This window comes from Gopherus evgoodei, unplaced genomic scaffold, assembly GCF_007399415.2.
Source record: "Gopherus evgoodei ecotype Sinaloan lineage unplaced genomic scaffold, rGopEvg1_v1.p scaffold_187_arrow_ctg1, whole genome shotgun sequence".
Lineage (NCBI taxonomy): Eukaryota > Metazoa > Chordata > Testudines > Testudinidae > Gopherus > Gopherus evgoodei.
In genome coordinates, this window is record NW_022059850.1 from 48,395 (window position 1) to 62,999 (window position 14,605).

The window sequence follows — 14,605 nt, forward strand, 5'->3', positions numbered from 1 at the left end:
TAATGGCCGAGGGTTTGAATTCAAATCCAGGGAACCAATTGGGTAAGATGGAAATGGTCAGTGAAAATGCAAATGACGTGGCTGGCACGGGGGAAGGGCTGCTGGGCTCAGGATACCTGCCCACCTGTAACCAGCCCCCTGGGGCTGAGTGGGAGGGAGAGATGCTCCCCACCCCCCTGCACACCGGAGAGGGGGCTCACGCTGGCTCTGAGGCTGTGACGATAGCAAGGAGCTCGCTGCCTGTCCCCACTCGAACTGCCACTCCCTAGGCCCCTCCCAGAGCTGGGGAGGGAAACCAGCGCCCTGCCCCCGCTCGAGCGGCCACACCCCACGCCTCTCCCAGAGCTGGGGAGGGAAGGCAATGCCCCAACCCCGCTCGAACCACCACTCCCTGCTCCCCTCCCAGAGCTGGGGAGGGAACCCAGCGCCCCGTGCCTGCATGAACGGTCACTCCCCAGTCCCCTGGCGGAGCTGGGAGGGGAACCCAGCGCACCACCCCCGCAGGAACGGCCGCTGCCCAGTCCTCTCGCAGAGCTGGGGAGGGAAAGCAGCGCCTTGACCCTGCTGGAATGGCGTCCTCACAGATCCCCTCACAGAGCTTGGGAGGCAACCCAGCGCCCCGCCTCTACGGGAACGGCCGCTCCTCAGTCCCCTCGCAGAGCTGGGAAGGGAACCCAGTGCCCCGCCCCCAGAGGAGCAGCCGCTTTGCATTCCCCTTGCAGACCTGGGGAGGGAAGGCAGCGCCCCTCACCTGCAGGTTTGCACATGGGCCATGGCCATGGCCAGGAGCGCAGAGCAGAAGCTGCTCCAGCCCTGCAGCCTGCAGGGCAGTGCAATGGAGCTGGGGACAGCACGGAGCAGGCAGGGCCCAGGTGGGCGGGAGGCAGAGACACACGTGGGGCAGACACGCTCCTGCCAGGAGCTGCCAGGTTCACCCCTTGGCCGGGAGCTGCAGGAGGGGCCCGGATCATGGCTCCGCTGCAGAGCTCAGAGCCCAGGCTGGGCCCAGGAGTGAGAGGATGGAGGAGCTGGGGGTGTAGCGGAGGTTGGAGCTGAGAATTGGTTGGAGATGGGGCTGTGCCACTTCCGCTTGGCGGCAGGGGGGCCCTCTGGCTTCTTTTTTTTTGCTCCGCCCCCCGCATCCCAATATTTCATCTTTGACATCCGGTCACCCTAGCCTGACATGAAGGAGGATGTCTGGACCAAGGGCCAGGGACTGGCCTTTGCTAGAGAAACCACTGTCAAGTTTTAGCCAATTAGGACAAGTCAGCAAATAAGAACAACCTCAGGTATCAGTAACTGCTACAGGTTGCAAATTCCTACATGCAGTAGTTTCTGGCACTACACCTGCACAGCTCTGCTCCCCGCTCTTCTCAGGCTCCTGCTCTCTCCTTAGCTCTGCCCCACTCTGCCCCAGGCAGTTCCAGCTCACATGGAGGATGGGACCCCCTGGCCTGGTGACTCCCTCATTACACTGCCTGGCCTGTCAGTGCAGCTAACTTGGAGCTTTGGCCTCTCCCCATTGTCCCTGGGGACTGTCAGTCTCAGGGTCCTGATTTCCCATTGATCCTTCCCCCTTCTGTTGGTGCTGGGAACTAGCCAACCAACCCCCCAACACACAGCCACACTAAGTTTTAGTAAAGGGCCAAGAGCCCCCTTACACAAGCCAGTTCCATGAGGGTCACCGATGTGCAGAGAAGGCAGCACAAGCTGGTCCCATGGTGTAATGGGCAGCACTCAGGACTCTGAATCCTGTAATCTGAGTTCAAATCTCAGTGGGACCTTGTGTTGGCTTGTGGTCATAGGTGGCAGGTTATATACATTTGCGGTGCTCGGGCTCGAGGAATATTCATGGCTGGGGGCCCTGCTCCAGCAATATTTGGAGCTGGGTCTCTTCCACTGGCCCTGGCACCCCTCCCCCTGCTGCGGTGTGTCCCTGCCTGACAAAAAGCAGCGTGTGCCTGTCCCCTGCCTGCTCCTGCTGCTGGATTAAAGGGATTCTAGGCAGAAGTGCTGTCTTCTGCCCCAGGGTCCTAGAGCCCTCCCTCCAGTAATGGCAAGGCAGGCTGCCCTTGAGCCTCTCCAAGGCCCTGAGCTCCCTCATCCTTAGCCCCATCTCTCTGCACCCTGATCCTCTGTCCCAGTCCTGAGCCCCCTCCTGCATCATGAATCCCTCATCCTCAGCCCTGCACTCCCTCCCAGAGTCTGCACCTCTCGCCCCTTCCTACAACCCCAGCCTGGAGCCTGCACCCAGCACCCAAACTCTATCCCAAAGCCTGCACCCCTCCTGCACCCTAATCCCCAGCCCAGGATCTGCACCCCAGACCTCCCCCACAAACCCCCTCCCAGAGCCTTAGGCAGGTGGGGGTGGAGTTTGGGGGGCGGGTTCTGGACACCACCAAATTTTCTACAAACTTGCCACCCATGCTTCTGGTAAAGCCCCAGAGCTCAACTTCCCTGTCTCCAGCTGTGTAAGAGTGAATCTTTCCCCTCCTGCTGGGTGACTCACATTTCCTGGAGCCAGGTCTTTGGCTGGGGTGGCCACAATGGGTTAGGGCTCTAGAACTTGCTATCCTGATAGTTGGGATTCTTGCTGCTGCACCTGATGTTCACAAGCTTGGCCCTTGGGCTTCCTACCACACTTTTCCTCTGGCCCACACGGCGCTTGAAGAAAGGAGTGACAGGGCTGGGATTAATAGTCAGGGCTTGGCAGGAGGGAGGAAGAGTCCCAGGCTGGAGCCCCACACAACTTCCCTCCTCCGGGCACCTAGAGCAGAAGCAGCCCAGCTCTGTCCGCTAGATACCTCGGCAGAGTAGGTGAGTTCATGTAAATACAGTCTGGTCCCAAAGCCTCCTCACAACCCTGGTCATCAGTAGCTGCCAAAGGAGAGCTATTCACACCTCGCTTACAAATCATTATTTGAAATTCTAAGGTTGGCCAACACTGCCCACCGACATTGTCAGCAAACACAACAGCTGGGTGAGGAAACCCGGCTTTGTCCAGACTTTCCAAACCTATTTTACTTTCTCAGCTACAAGTAGTTTTCATACATTGTATCTGTTTTTAAAGTGTCTGTTAACGTTTCAATTTCCATTCAAATTTGCAACCAGTGACAACATTGGCAACGCTGCATGTAACTACCTGACCACTGGGGGAGGGGGTGTTGGGGAAATTCGGGGAAGGGGGTGCACAGCCCCCTGACTGGGGGGCGTATAGGGAATGCCCAGTTTCACTGAATTGAGTCTCCTACTGCAGCACCTCAGTAGGTTACATCAGAGAGGAGCTGCAGTGTCTAGGCAGTGGGATGCCTGTGCCTTTAAGAGCCCAGCCCTGGGAAGCCCATGCTGAGAGGTGCTGCCTGTGAGAGAGGAAATAAAAAAGCCCTCTGCTCCCCCCACCCATGTTTGCAAATACTGGAGTCTCAGCCCAACGGGATAACTGTTACCCCTCTGCCCCTGCCTGTGCCGAGGTATAACCCTCTGGCAGCGTCTCCCCCTGGGCTTACCTCCAGCTCCTTCCCCGCTCCCTGACGTTGCCCTTCAACCCCTCTCCTAACTGTGCCTCCAGCTGATTAACCCCCTGACCAGTGAATTTCCACCCCCTGCTCAGATCCTGGCCACCCTCCTCCTCTGATTTGCCCCCCTTTGCCCGTTTTTAATCCCTGTAAAAAGTAGGGGGTGCTGGGTCCCATTCTCTGGAGGGAGGGCTGGGCACCTGGCCCCTGCCTGCCCAGTGCTCAAAGTGCCCCATGATCTTGTGGATCTTTGCCGAGTGCTGCAGAGTCACCTGCAGGGGGAGAGAGACGCGGTTAGGAGGTGATGCAGCCAAGGGTGCCTCACCCAACACTGAGATGCAGCCACCTCTGGGGTGAGTTACACAAGTCAGCAAATGAATCTGGAACAAGAAATGCACTGAAAGGACCAAGGCTGCTGCAGGAGATGGAGAAAACCAGAAAAAGCAGGAGCCCTGGATCCCAGCCGTGCCCCTCCCCAACTCTACCCCCAATTCCCACTCCCCTCCCACATTTGAAGGGAGAACCCAGGAGTCCTGGTCCCCAGCTTTGTCCACCCCTATATTTCGATATGGCTCCATCCAACAGTTGCCCCCACAATTGCAGGGCAGTGCCATGGGGCACACCGGGGCCTGCCTGTTTGCACAGGACAGGCAATGCCAGTGCTCCAGGGTGGGGAGAGATGATGCTAAGGGAGAAGCAAGCAGCAAACAGCTCCCATGACAGAGAAAAAAATGCTAGGGGGTGCTGTGCTGCATGGAGTGAGGGGGGTTGGCAGGGAATGGGAGGATCTTCCCTCACAGCAGGTGCATCTGTCTCCCTCCCAATTCCTCCCCAGTCCTACCCGAGCCCAGGCTAATCCCGGCCCAGCTACCAGGGTTAAATTTGGCCTGGATTCCCCAGCTGCTGGGGGTGGGGCATGGGGCTGGGAAGCATGAGCCTCTACTCCCCCTTCCCCAGACACAGTTGCATGGGCACAGACCAAAGGAGCCTGCAGCACTGCTGCCTAGAGGAAACTGAGGCACCAGCCACTGACAGACACATCATGGCTCTCCTCATCCTCATCCTCTTTTCCATATACAACCTGGCCAGGGGAGGATGGGAGTAAACTCAGGGCAGTTGCATAGTTAACCTGTGGAACTCCTTGCAAGAGCATGTTGTGAAGGCCAAGACTATAACAGGGTTCAAAAAAGAACTAGATAAGTTTGCGGTGGATAGATCCATCAAGGACTATTAGCCAGGGTGGGCAGGGATGGTGCCTGTAGCCTCTGCTTGCCAGAAGCTGGGAATGGGCAATAGGGGATGGATCACTTGATGATTCCCTGCTCTGTTCATTCCCTCTGGGGAACCTGGCACTGGCCACTGTCAGAAGACAGGAGGATACTGGGGAAGATGGACTTTGCGTCTGAACCAGTCTGACCGTTCTTATGTCTCCCTTGGCGCAGCAGTGACACCCAGTGGGCAGTCAGAGTAATGCACAGAAGGTGTTTTGCTTGGCGCACCAGTGACACCCAGTGGCCAATCAGGGTAACACACAGAGTATGTGTCCCTTGGAGCAGCAGTGACACCTCGTGGTCATTCAGGGTAATGCACAGAAGGTGTTTCCATTGATACAGCAGTGACACCCACTGGTCAGGTGGCGTAATGCACAGCATGTGTCTGCCTTCTAGGAGCAGTGACACCCACCGACCAGTCACGGTAAGGCACAGAGTGTGTTTCCCAACAATCTGGGTAAGGCACAGAGCATGTTTCCCATGGAGCAGCAGTGACCAGCAGGGGTGGCATCAGACTCTTCTCCTTTAGTGGGGGACTGAGATGGGCTAGACAAAAAATTTGGGGGGCTGTGCCCCCCATCACCTGGCCCCACCCTTCATGGGGGCCATGCCTCTGCTCCTTCTCAGTTAAAGGCCAGGCTCATCTCCTCTCCCCCCAGCCAGGGTTTACAGGGGTTGGGAAGGAATTTTCCTCTGGGGCAGATTGGCAGAGGCCCTGGAGGTTTTTTGCCTTCCCCTGCAGCGTGGGGCATGGGTCACTTGCTGGTGGATTCTCTGCAGCTTGAGGTCTTCCAACCACAATTTGAAGACTTCAATAACTCAGGCATAGTTTAGTGGTTTGTTATGGAAGTGGATGGGTAGGGTTCTGTGGCCTGCTTTGTGCAGGGGGTTGGACTAGATGATCACATTGGTCCCTTCTGACCCTAGAATCTATGAATACAAACTTTATTAAAATAAAATAGTAAACAGGGTTTACTTTAAATATTCTAAATCTGTCCAAATTTTAGTACTGAATCCAAACCTCTCTTAAAGATCCCATCAGTAACCAAAACCTAAATGAAAAATTGAAACGAAAAAGGCTTAATTTAAAACCCAAACATTAAAAAAAACGTTGTTTGTAAAAATAAAAACTAACAAATGCTGTAAATTAATAATTTCAACATTTTATCAAAAAAGTGTGCTACAGCAGAATGATAAAATAACATCAAATAAATAAGCATGACCACTAAAACCTCCTATAAAGGAATTGAATCCTTGAATACTGGCCAAATCTGTATAAAATATGCAGAACTATGTCAAAACTGGTGTTGCAGGTCAGCCATTTGAATCCAGCAAATGTCAATTAAAAGCTCCATTCCAACTAAAAAAACCAAAACAACCCAATAAACCAAAATGGTCACAGCCTGAAACAAACCTACACAGAAGCAAAATTAAACCTGTACCAACACTGGAACAAACGATGTAAATTTCTAATTCTAACTTCTTGTTTCTCCCAGGAGGAAGGTGTTTTGCACCCCAGTAACCAGGCTGTCACTGCAGCTTTCCTTTCACTAAATAAGATTTTTACCAAATATAAATTGCCCTCCAATTTCTCTAAGAGAAATTGAAATTGTATCTTTGCACTAATATCCCAAGTTTGCAAGTCCATCCCCTCAGAGCAGCCCCACACCCTGAGGCCAGGGGAGAATCCCAACTGGTTTGGGCATTTGTAACCCTGGGGCCTGAAGCTGATGAGAGAAAGGGAAGTGAGCCATCTTGGAGCTTTCCGATACCACCTGCGGGGAGCACAGGGATTTGACTGAGTGACATCCTGGCTAATTTTCACCTTGTTCTCTGCCAGCAGGCTCCGCTGGAGAGCTTGGGAGTGACTTGACCATGGCAGCACCCTATTTACATATTAAAAGCTGGCATTTTGGGGCCAATGGGGTGAAATGTGAGTACTTTGGGGGTTGGGACCCACATGAGAAGGGATGTGGACAAACTGGAGAGAGTCCAGCAGAGGGCAATAAAAATGATTAGGGGACTGAGACACATGACTTATGAGGACCTACAGGCCATATCCTGTATGTTAAGCTAAGGCAAAGTTAGCATATGTATATTGTGACCTTTTGCTCAGAGAGGAAAATCGACCTTTATCATGTTACTTAAATAGATAAGTACCCATGCCTGTCTAAGACCTTTACCTAGACCAATCGACAATGGAGAATGGCATAGGGTTTTTTTCAGTGTTGTACCCACAGATTTAACAGGTACACCATAAGGTAACTTATGTGCATATGTACATGTCATCAACAAGCACAAACATACTAGCCTATGAAGTAAACGTACCCTAATGTTTTGTGGGGGAGGAATGAAATTTGGGCATAGGAGGAAGGATTTCCAGCCCTTGTGCCCTATAAAGAGGTAACCCACCTCGCTAGAGCACTTTGCTCTATCATTCTGACTTACTTCTTCCACTATCTCTCTATGTACTATCAGTAGGCTGTTCTTGTTCTTAAACTTTATGTTTCAAGAGAACTAGGCTAAGTTCGGTTTCCCTAAGTTTTTATTCTTTGTTTATTAGGTTTTGATTTTAAGTTTAACATATTCAAGTAAACCCTAAGTAACACTAGCTTTTTCTAAGCACTGCATCTTTCAATTAAGAATTGAGAAACCTGAACTGCAAGGCTGGTCCTGTGTCTCTTACCACCAGGTTATCATTTAGTTATAAATTATTATCAAGGAAGGCTGTGAGTATATTAAGCAAAACTTTGTTGCATATAATGCCATATGTATCTTTTGAATAGCAGTAATGCAACTGTAACTTTGTAACTCAATTAAATTAAATAAAATGAAAGCTAATAAATTAAATTTTCATCAAATTATCCAAATTAATATTATTAGTACACCCTAATTCAGGCTACATGGGACAGACAGTTGGAGTGCAGAGGGATGAAGGCACTGGCTCTGGGGGTGCAGACTCTGGGGTGGGGTTAGAATGAGACATTCAGGGTGCAGTAGAGGATTCAAGGTTAGGGTAGAGAATTGGGCTGTGAATGCTCTGGAATGAGGCCAGGAAAGAGAACATTGAGATGCAAGAGAGAAATCAAGCTAAAACAAAAAGCAGAGAAGAAGTGTGCGATTTGAGCTGCAGAGGGAAGAAAAAACCTCTGCCTGTCCCCTCTCACCAAAGCATCTAAGAACCAGATGAGAGACATCCCTCCCCCACTGCAATAACAATTCCAGTTGACCTGGACTGAGGAAGGAAATCTTCTCCTTTGCAGCACTAACAGACCTGGACTGAGTCATGAACATCTCAACCACTTCCCCACCCCCAATCTGGTGTTCCTGGCCTGGGACATGGGAGGGGCTCCTCTCTTCTCCATTTGGGACATGGTGGGATGAGAGAAGTGACAGGGCTTTATGGGAAATAATTATTTGCCTGATTCATGTGCAAGTCCTAGTCCTTGTTAACCCAAACAAACCGTTTATCCTACATGCTGATGCCAGTTTGGAGGGTCTGGGAGCAGTCCCGTCCCAGGAAGTGGAAGGAAATGTAAATCTGTAGGCTTTGCCAGCTGAGGACTGTCTGATAGCGAAACTCGCTATCCCATCCACCAGCAGCAGTTCTTCGTCTTGAAATGGGCCACCATTGAGGCCTGGTCCACACTACGCAGTTAAACTGATTTTAACAGCATTAAATCGATTTAACGCTGTACCCGTCCACACTACAATGCACTTTATATTGATTTAAAGGGCTCTTTAAATCGATTTCTGTACTCCTCCCCAATGAGAGGAGTAATGCTAAAATTGATATTAACATATCGGTTTAGGGTTAGTGTGGCCACAAATTGACGTTATTGGCCTCCGGGCAGTATCCCACAGTGCACCACTGTGACCACTCTGGACAGCAGTCAGAACTCAGAGGCACTGGCCAGGTAGACAGGAAAAGCCCCGCAAACTTTTGAATTGCATTTCCTGTTTGGGCAGCATGGAGCTCTCATCAGCACAGGTGACCACGCAGAGCTCATCAGCACAGGTAACAATGCAGTCTCCTGAGAATAGAAAAAGAGCTCCAGCATGGACTGCACGAGAGGTACTGGATCTGATCGCTATATGGGGAGAGGATTCAGTGCTAACAGAACTCCGTTCCAAAAGACGAAATGAAAAAACATTTGAAAAAATTTCCAAGGCTATGATGGGAAAAGGCCACAGCAGGGACTCAGTGCAGTGCAGAGTGAAAGTTAAGGAGCTCAGACAAGCCTAGCAGAAAACCAAAGCAGCAAACGGAAGATCCGGATCAGGGCCGAAAACATGCCGCTTCTACGCTGAGCTGCATGCAATTTTAGGGGGCTGTGCCACCACTACCCCCCCTTGTCTGTGGATTCCGAGGTGGGGGTTATAATCTCAACCATGGCTGAGGATTCAGCGGAGGGGGAAGATGAGGAGGAGGAAGAGGAGGATGAGCTTGCAGAGAGCACACAGCACTCCGTTAGCCCCAACAGCCAGGAGCTTTTTGTGACCCAGACGGAATTACCCTCCCAGCCCTCCCAAGCCACTAACTCAGACAGTGAAGCCATGGAAGCTTCACTCACCTCTGGTGAGTATACCTTTGTAAATATAAAACATGGTTTAAAAGCAAGCGTTTTTTAATGATTGATTTGCCATGAGGGCTTGGGATGCATTCACAGCCAGTAAAGTTACTGGAAAAGTTTGTTAACATGTCTGGGGATGGAGTGGAAATCCTCCAGGGACATCTCCATGAAGCGCTCCTGGAGGTATTCCAAAAGCCTTTGCAGAAGATTTCTGGGCAAGGCAGCCTTCTTCCTTCCACCATGGTAGGACACTTTACCACGCCAGGCATGTAGCAAGTAATTGGGTATCATTGAATGACAAAGCATAGCTGCGTATGGTCCCGGTGATTGCTGGCATTCAAGAAACATCCGTTCTTTATCTCGCTCTGTTATCCTCAGCAAAGTGATATCGTTCATGGTAACCTGGTTGAAATTAAGGAATTTAAGTAAGGGGACAGAGAGATGGCCATTTTCCTACTGGGCTGTTGCTTAAAAGAAAGCCTTCCTTGGGCGTAGCAAAGCGGGGGGAGGGGAGGAAGGATAGCGCTGAGCTTTTTAGCGTTTGGCCAGCAGGAATCTTCCCAGCTACCAGCGACGCGGTGGGGGGGGGAGAAAGGAGGGTGATTAGCAGTGATCTTCCATGATACCAGCCATGCGGTGGGGGGAGGGGTAAAGCAATTCTAGAGAATTGGATTGGGGAGGGGAGGGGTTGGCGTCTGCTGCTCCTTGTTAACAGGAAAGAAGCAGCAAAGGGAGAAGCTATATGCCTTATATGCCTTACCATGACCGCATGCAAGCTGAATTGTGATGCCCGGACCTACGTCTGTGAGATCTGTAACACCAGAGCCGCAGGCACTCAATATTAAAAGATGCAAAATGCGACCTTGTAGTGAACTCACATGTGCTATGTAAGGTGAATAGTGTTGTTCACTGTGAAAGAGTATAACCATTGTTCTGTAAAATGTATCTTTTTAAATACTTCTCTCCCTTTTTTTCTTCCCTCATGCAGCTACACATTTTTCAAGCCTCCCTACTCCATCCCAAAGGCTAGCTCAGATAAAGCGGAGGAAGAAGAGGACACGAGATGAAATGTTCTCTGAAATCATGGAAGTAACCCGCAATGAAAGAGCTCATCTGAGGGAGTGGAAGGACGTGGTAGCAAAGTACAGGAAAGATGCCATTGAACGTGAGGACAGGAGGGACCAACGTGAGGACAGGAGGGACCAACGTGAGGATAGGAGAGACGCTCGAGATGAGAGGTGTAGGCAGGAAGATCAGCAGTGGCAGGATGCAATGCTGGAGCTGCTGCGTGATCAAACTGACATCCTCCGACGTCTGGTGGATCTTCAGGAGGAGCAGCGGGGTCACAGAGTGCCGCTGCAGCCCATGTTTCACCACCCTCAGTACTCACCATGTTCCATATCTTCCTCACCCAGACGTGTAAGAACGCGTGGGGGAAGGCTTTGTGCACCAGCCCACTCCACCCCCGTGGACAGTCCAACCAAAAGGCTGTCATTACATTGAAATGTGCTTAATGGCCTTTTCCTTCCCTCCTATCCTCCTCCCAAACCACTCCTGGGATACCTTGTTAATTAACTTCCTCTTTTTATAATTACATGCTTTTTAAACGAAGGGGAACGGTGGGTTGCTTACAGGGAATGACTTTTAATAAAGAATACAGGCTTTTTAAACGATAGTGACTTTATTTCCATAAGCAAGCTGTAATCGAAGGGGGAGGGTGGGTTGCTTACAGAAGGAGTCAATAAAGGGGGGGAGGCTCATGAAGGGGAAACAAACACAGCAGTCACACCGTACCCTGGCCCGTGATGAAACTCGTTTTCAAGGCTTCTCTGATGCGCACCGCTTCCTGGTGAGCTCTTCTAATCGCCCTGGTGTCTGGCTGTGCGTAATCAGTGGCCAGGTGATTTGCCTCAGCCTCCCACCCTGCCATAAAGGTCTCCCCCTTACTTTCACAGAGATTGTGGAGCACACAGCAAGCAGCAATAACAAAGAGGACATTGGTTTGGCTGAGGTCTGAGCGAGTGAGTAATGTGAGCCAGCGAGCCTTTAAATGGCCAAATGCACATTCTACCACCATTCTGCACTTGCTCAGCCTGTAGTTGAACAGCTCCTGACCACTGTCCAGGCTGCCTGTGTATGGCTTCATGAGCCATGGCATCAAGGGGTAGGCTGGGTCCCCCAGGATAACTACAGGCATTTCAACATCCCCAACTGTTATTTTCTGGTCCAAGAAGTAAGTCCCTTGCTGCAGCTGTTTAAACAGAACAGTGTTTCTGAAGACGTGAGCGTCATGAACCCTTCCTGGCCATCCCACATGGATGTTGGTGAAACGTCCCTTGTGATCCACCAGTGCTTGCAGCACCATTGAAAAGTACCCCTTGCGGTTTATGTACTGGGTGCCCTGGTGCTCCGGTGCCAAGATAGGGATATGGGTTCCATCTATCGCCCCTCCACAGTTAGGGAATCCCATTGCAGCAAAGCCATCCACTATGACCTGCACGTTTCCCAGAGTCACGACCTTTCGTAGCAGCAGCTTGATGATTGCTTTGGCTACTTGCAACACAGCAGCCCCCACAGTAGATTTTCCCACTCCAAATTGATTCCCGACTGACCGGTAGCTGTCTGGCGTTGCAAGCGTCCAGAGGGCTATTGCCACTCGCTTCTCCACTGTGAGGGCTGCTCTCATCTTGGTATTATGGCATTTCAGGGCAGGGGAAAGCAAGTCACAAAGTTCAAAGAAAGTGCTCTTATGCATGTCAAAGTTTCGCAGCCACTGCGAATTGTCCCACACCTGCAAAACTATACGGTCCCACCAGTCTGTGCTTGTTTCCCGGGCCCAAAATCGGCGTTCAATGGGTAGAACCTCCCCCATTACCAGCAGGAGCTCCAAAGCGCAGGGGCCCGCGGTTAGGGAGAAATCAGTGTCCATGTCCTCATCACTCTCGTCGCCGCGCTGCTGTAGCTGCCTCCTCCTCGCCTGCCTTTGCAGTTCATGGTTCACCATAGACTGCATGAGAATGCACGAGGTGTTTACAACATTCACAATTGCACTATTGATCTGAGCAGGGTCCATGCTTGCTGTGCTATGGCGTTTGCTTTCAGGTCACCCAGGAAAAAAGGCGCGAAATGGTTGTCTGCTGCTTTCAGGAAGGGAGGTGTGAGGCTGTACCCAGAACCACCCGCGACAATTATTTTTGCCCCATCAGGCACTGGGATCTCAACCCAGAATTCCAAGGGGCAGGGGAGACTGCGGGAACTATGGGATAGCTACGGAATAGCTACCCACAGTGCAATGCTCCGGAAATCGATGCTAGCCTCGGACCATGGACGCACATCTCCGAATTAATGTGCCTAGTGTGGCCGCATGCAATCGACTTTATAATATCTGTTTTATAAAACCGGTTTATGTTAATTTGAAATTATCCTGTAGTGTGGACATAGCCTATGTGTGGCCTTCAGACAGGCACAAAAACACCCAGCCAGCCTGCTCCCTGCCATGCCAAACACCCACTGAAGGCCACCCACAGACCAGCATGCGAGGCGGCTGCTGATGCTCTGTGGCCATTATCGAAGATGGTAGGAAAGCAGGGCCAGCCCCCTGGTGGGGCCTCTTACCGTTCCCACTCAAGGTGCTCACTTTTGCAGTGGGGCGGGAGATTTTACCCCAAGAGGCTTTTCTCCAGCTGGCAAGAAGCAGAGAAACACCCAGGCTCCATGTAGCAAACCACCTCAAGCACAAGGACAGGTGCCCATTTGGAAGAGGGAAACTGCTCTACACACTAGCCCGGGAAGCGACCCATTTTCTTTGGCAAGTCAGGAATGGCAAAGGCTAGACTGGAAGCACCTGGGGCTCCTGCACCAGCCTTTGTGACACCCATCTCCCAACTCCTTCCCAGGGCTCTAGTTGAAGCCAGAGCACTGGCCTGAGCGTCCAAGAAGAGGTTCGAGCCCTGAAGGAAGCAGGATTTTTAGCCCAAAGGAAAAACTGGACAAACACAACCACAAAGGGACTCAAACTCTCAATCCCCTGATCCAAAATCAGACGCCTCATCCATTATGCCACAGGGTCACATTAAAAAAAATGCCCTCCAAGAGCTTCTTTGGAAAAGGCAGACACTGATGCATCCAACAAAGTGGGTATTCACCCACAAAAGCTTATGCTCCAATACCTCCGTTAGTCTATAAAGTGCCACACGACTCTTTGCTGCTTTTTCAGACACTGTGTTTCTCAGGTCAGCTACTGATGGGGGCCAAGACTCTCTGAGCACAAGAAGTCGAGTTCCCAGTGAGATGTGAGACTTAATTCTTTGGAGCCAGGTGCAGGGCTTTGGCAGGGAGGCTCAGGCATGGGGGATTGTGGTGCAGCGGACGGACCAGCTGTCTAGATGTGGAGATTTAATCTTACTGAGGAGGAGGAGGAGGAATCCTGCTGATAGGCAGTGTCCAGGACCGATGCAACCACTAGGTGAACTAGTCGGCCACCTAGGGTGCCAAGTGGTTCGGGGAACCAAAAGCCACACTCAGAGGAGGCAGTGGAGTGGAGGTGAGCTGGGGAGGGGGGTTGCGGGGGTGCGGGGAGAGGGCTTCCCGCAGCAAGTAATGAGGGCAGGGGCGTGCAGAGGAACCACTTCCTGTCCCAGCTCACCTCTGTTCTGTCTTCTCCCCTGAGCACGCCGCCCCCGCTCTAATTCTCCTCCCCTCCTAGGCTTGCCACACTAAACAGCTGATTGGCACCGCAAGCCTGGGAGGCAGGAGAAGTGGAGCAGTGCCAGCTTGCTCAGGGGGGAAGGCAGAGCAGTGGGGAGCTGGGGTGGGGAGATGCTGCAGGGGGGGCTGCCTGGCTCTTCCCAATGGCCCTTGACCCTGCTCCGCCCCAGTCCCGCCCTCCTGCCCCTGTACTCACTGCATGGTAAGTGGAGTGACCCAGCCCCAGCCTTGTCCACTCCCCTGGTTCCCAACCATGCTGCCAGCGAGTGCTGTGGGGTGGTTCCCCACTCCCTCCAAACTTGGGAGCCAGGGGAGTTCTATGGCCCTGGGTCTCTCATCCCTCCAACCCCTCCCCTGCCCCAATATCCCTCTTGGGCTCTGTGGGGCTGGGTCTCTCTCCCTGCCTCTGTGCTCCCCCTTGCACAGCATGTCCTGGGAGTGACTCAGTTTCCCCAGACCAACATCTCACCACTCCACACATGTCTCTTCTGTTCCCCACCTCCCTCCACCCCACCCCATTTTCCCTGCACTCCAGGCT

General features: G+C 51.9%; 1 non-coding gene across 1 annotated transcript; it reads left to right on the forward strand.

Annotated features, from left to right (window-relative positions):
- The first annotated feature begins 1,712 nt into the window (after positions 1-1,712).
- TRNAQ-CUG lies at positions 1,713-1,784 on the forward strand. Its single transcript has one exon. It is a non-coding gene; the product is annotated as a tRNA-Gln (tRNA).
- The last annotated feature ends 12,821 nt before the right edge of the window (positions 1,785-14,605 follow it).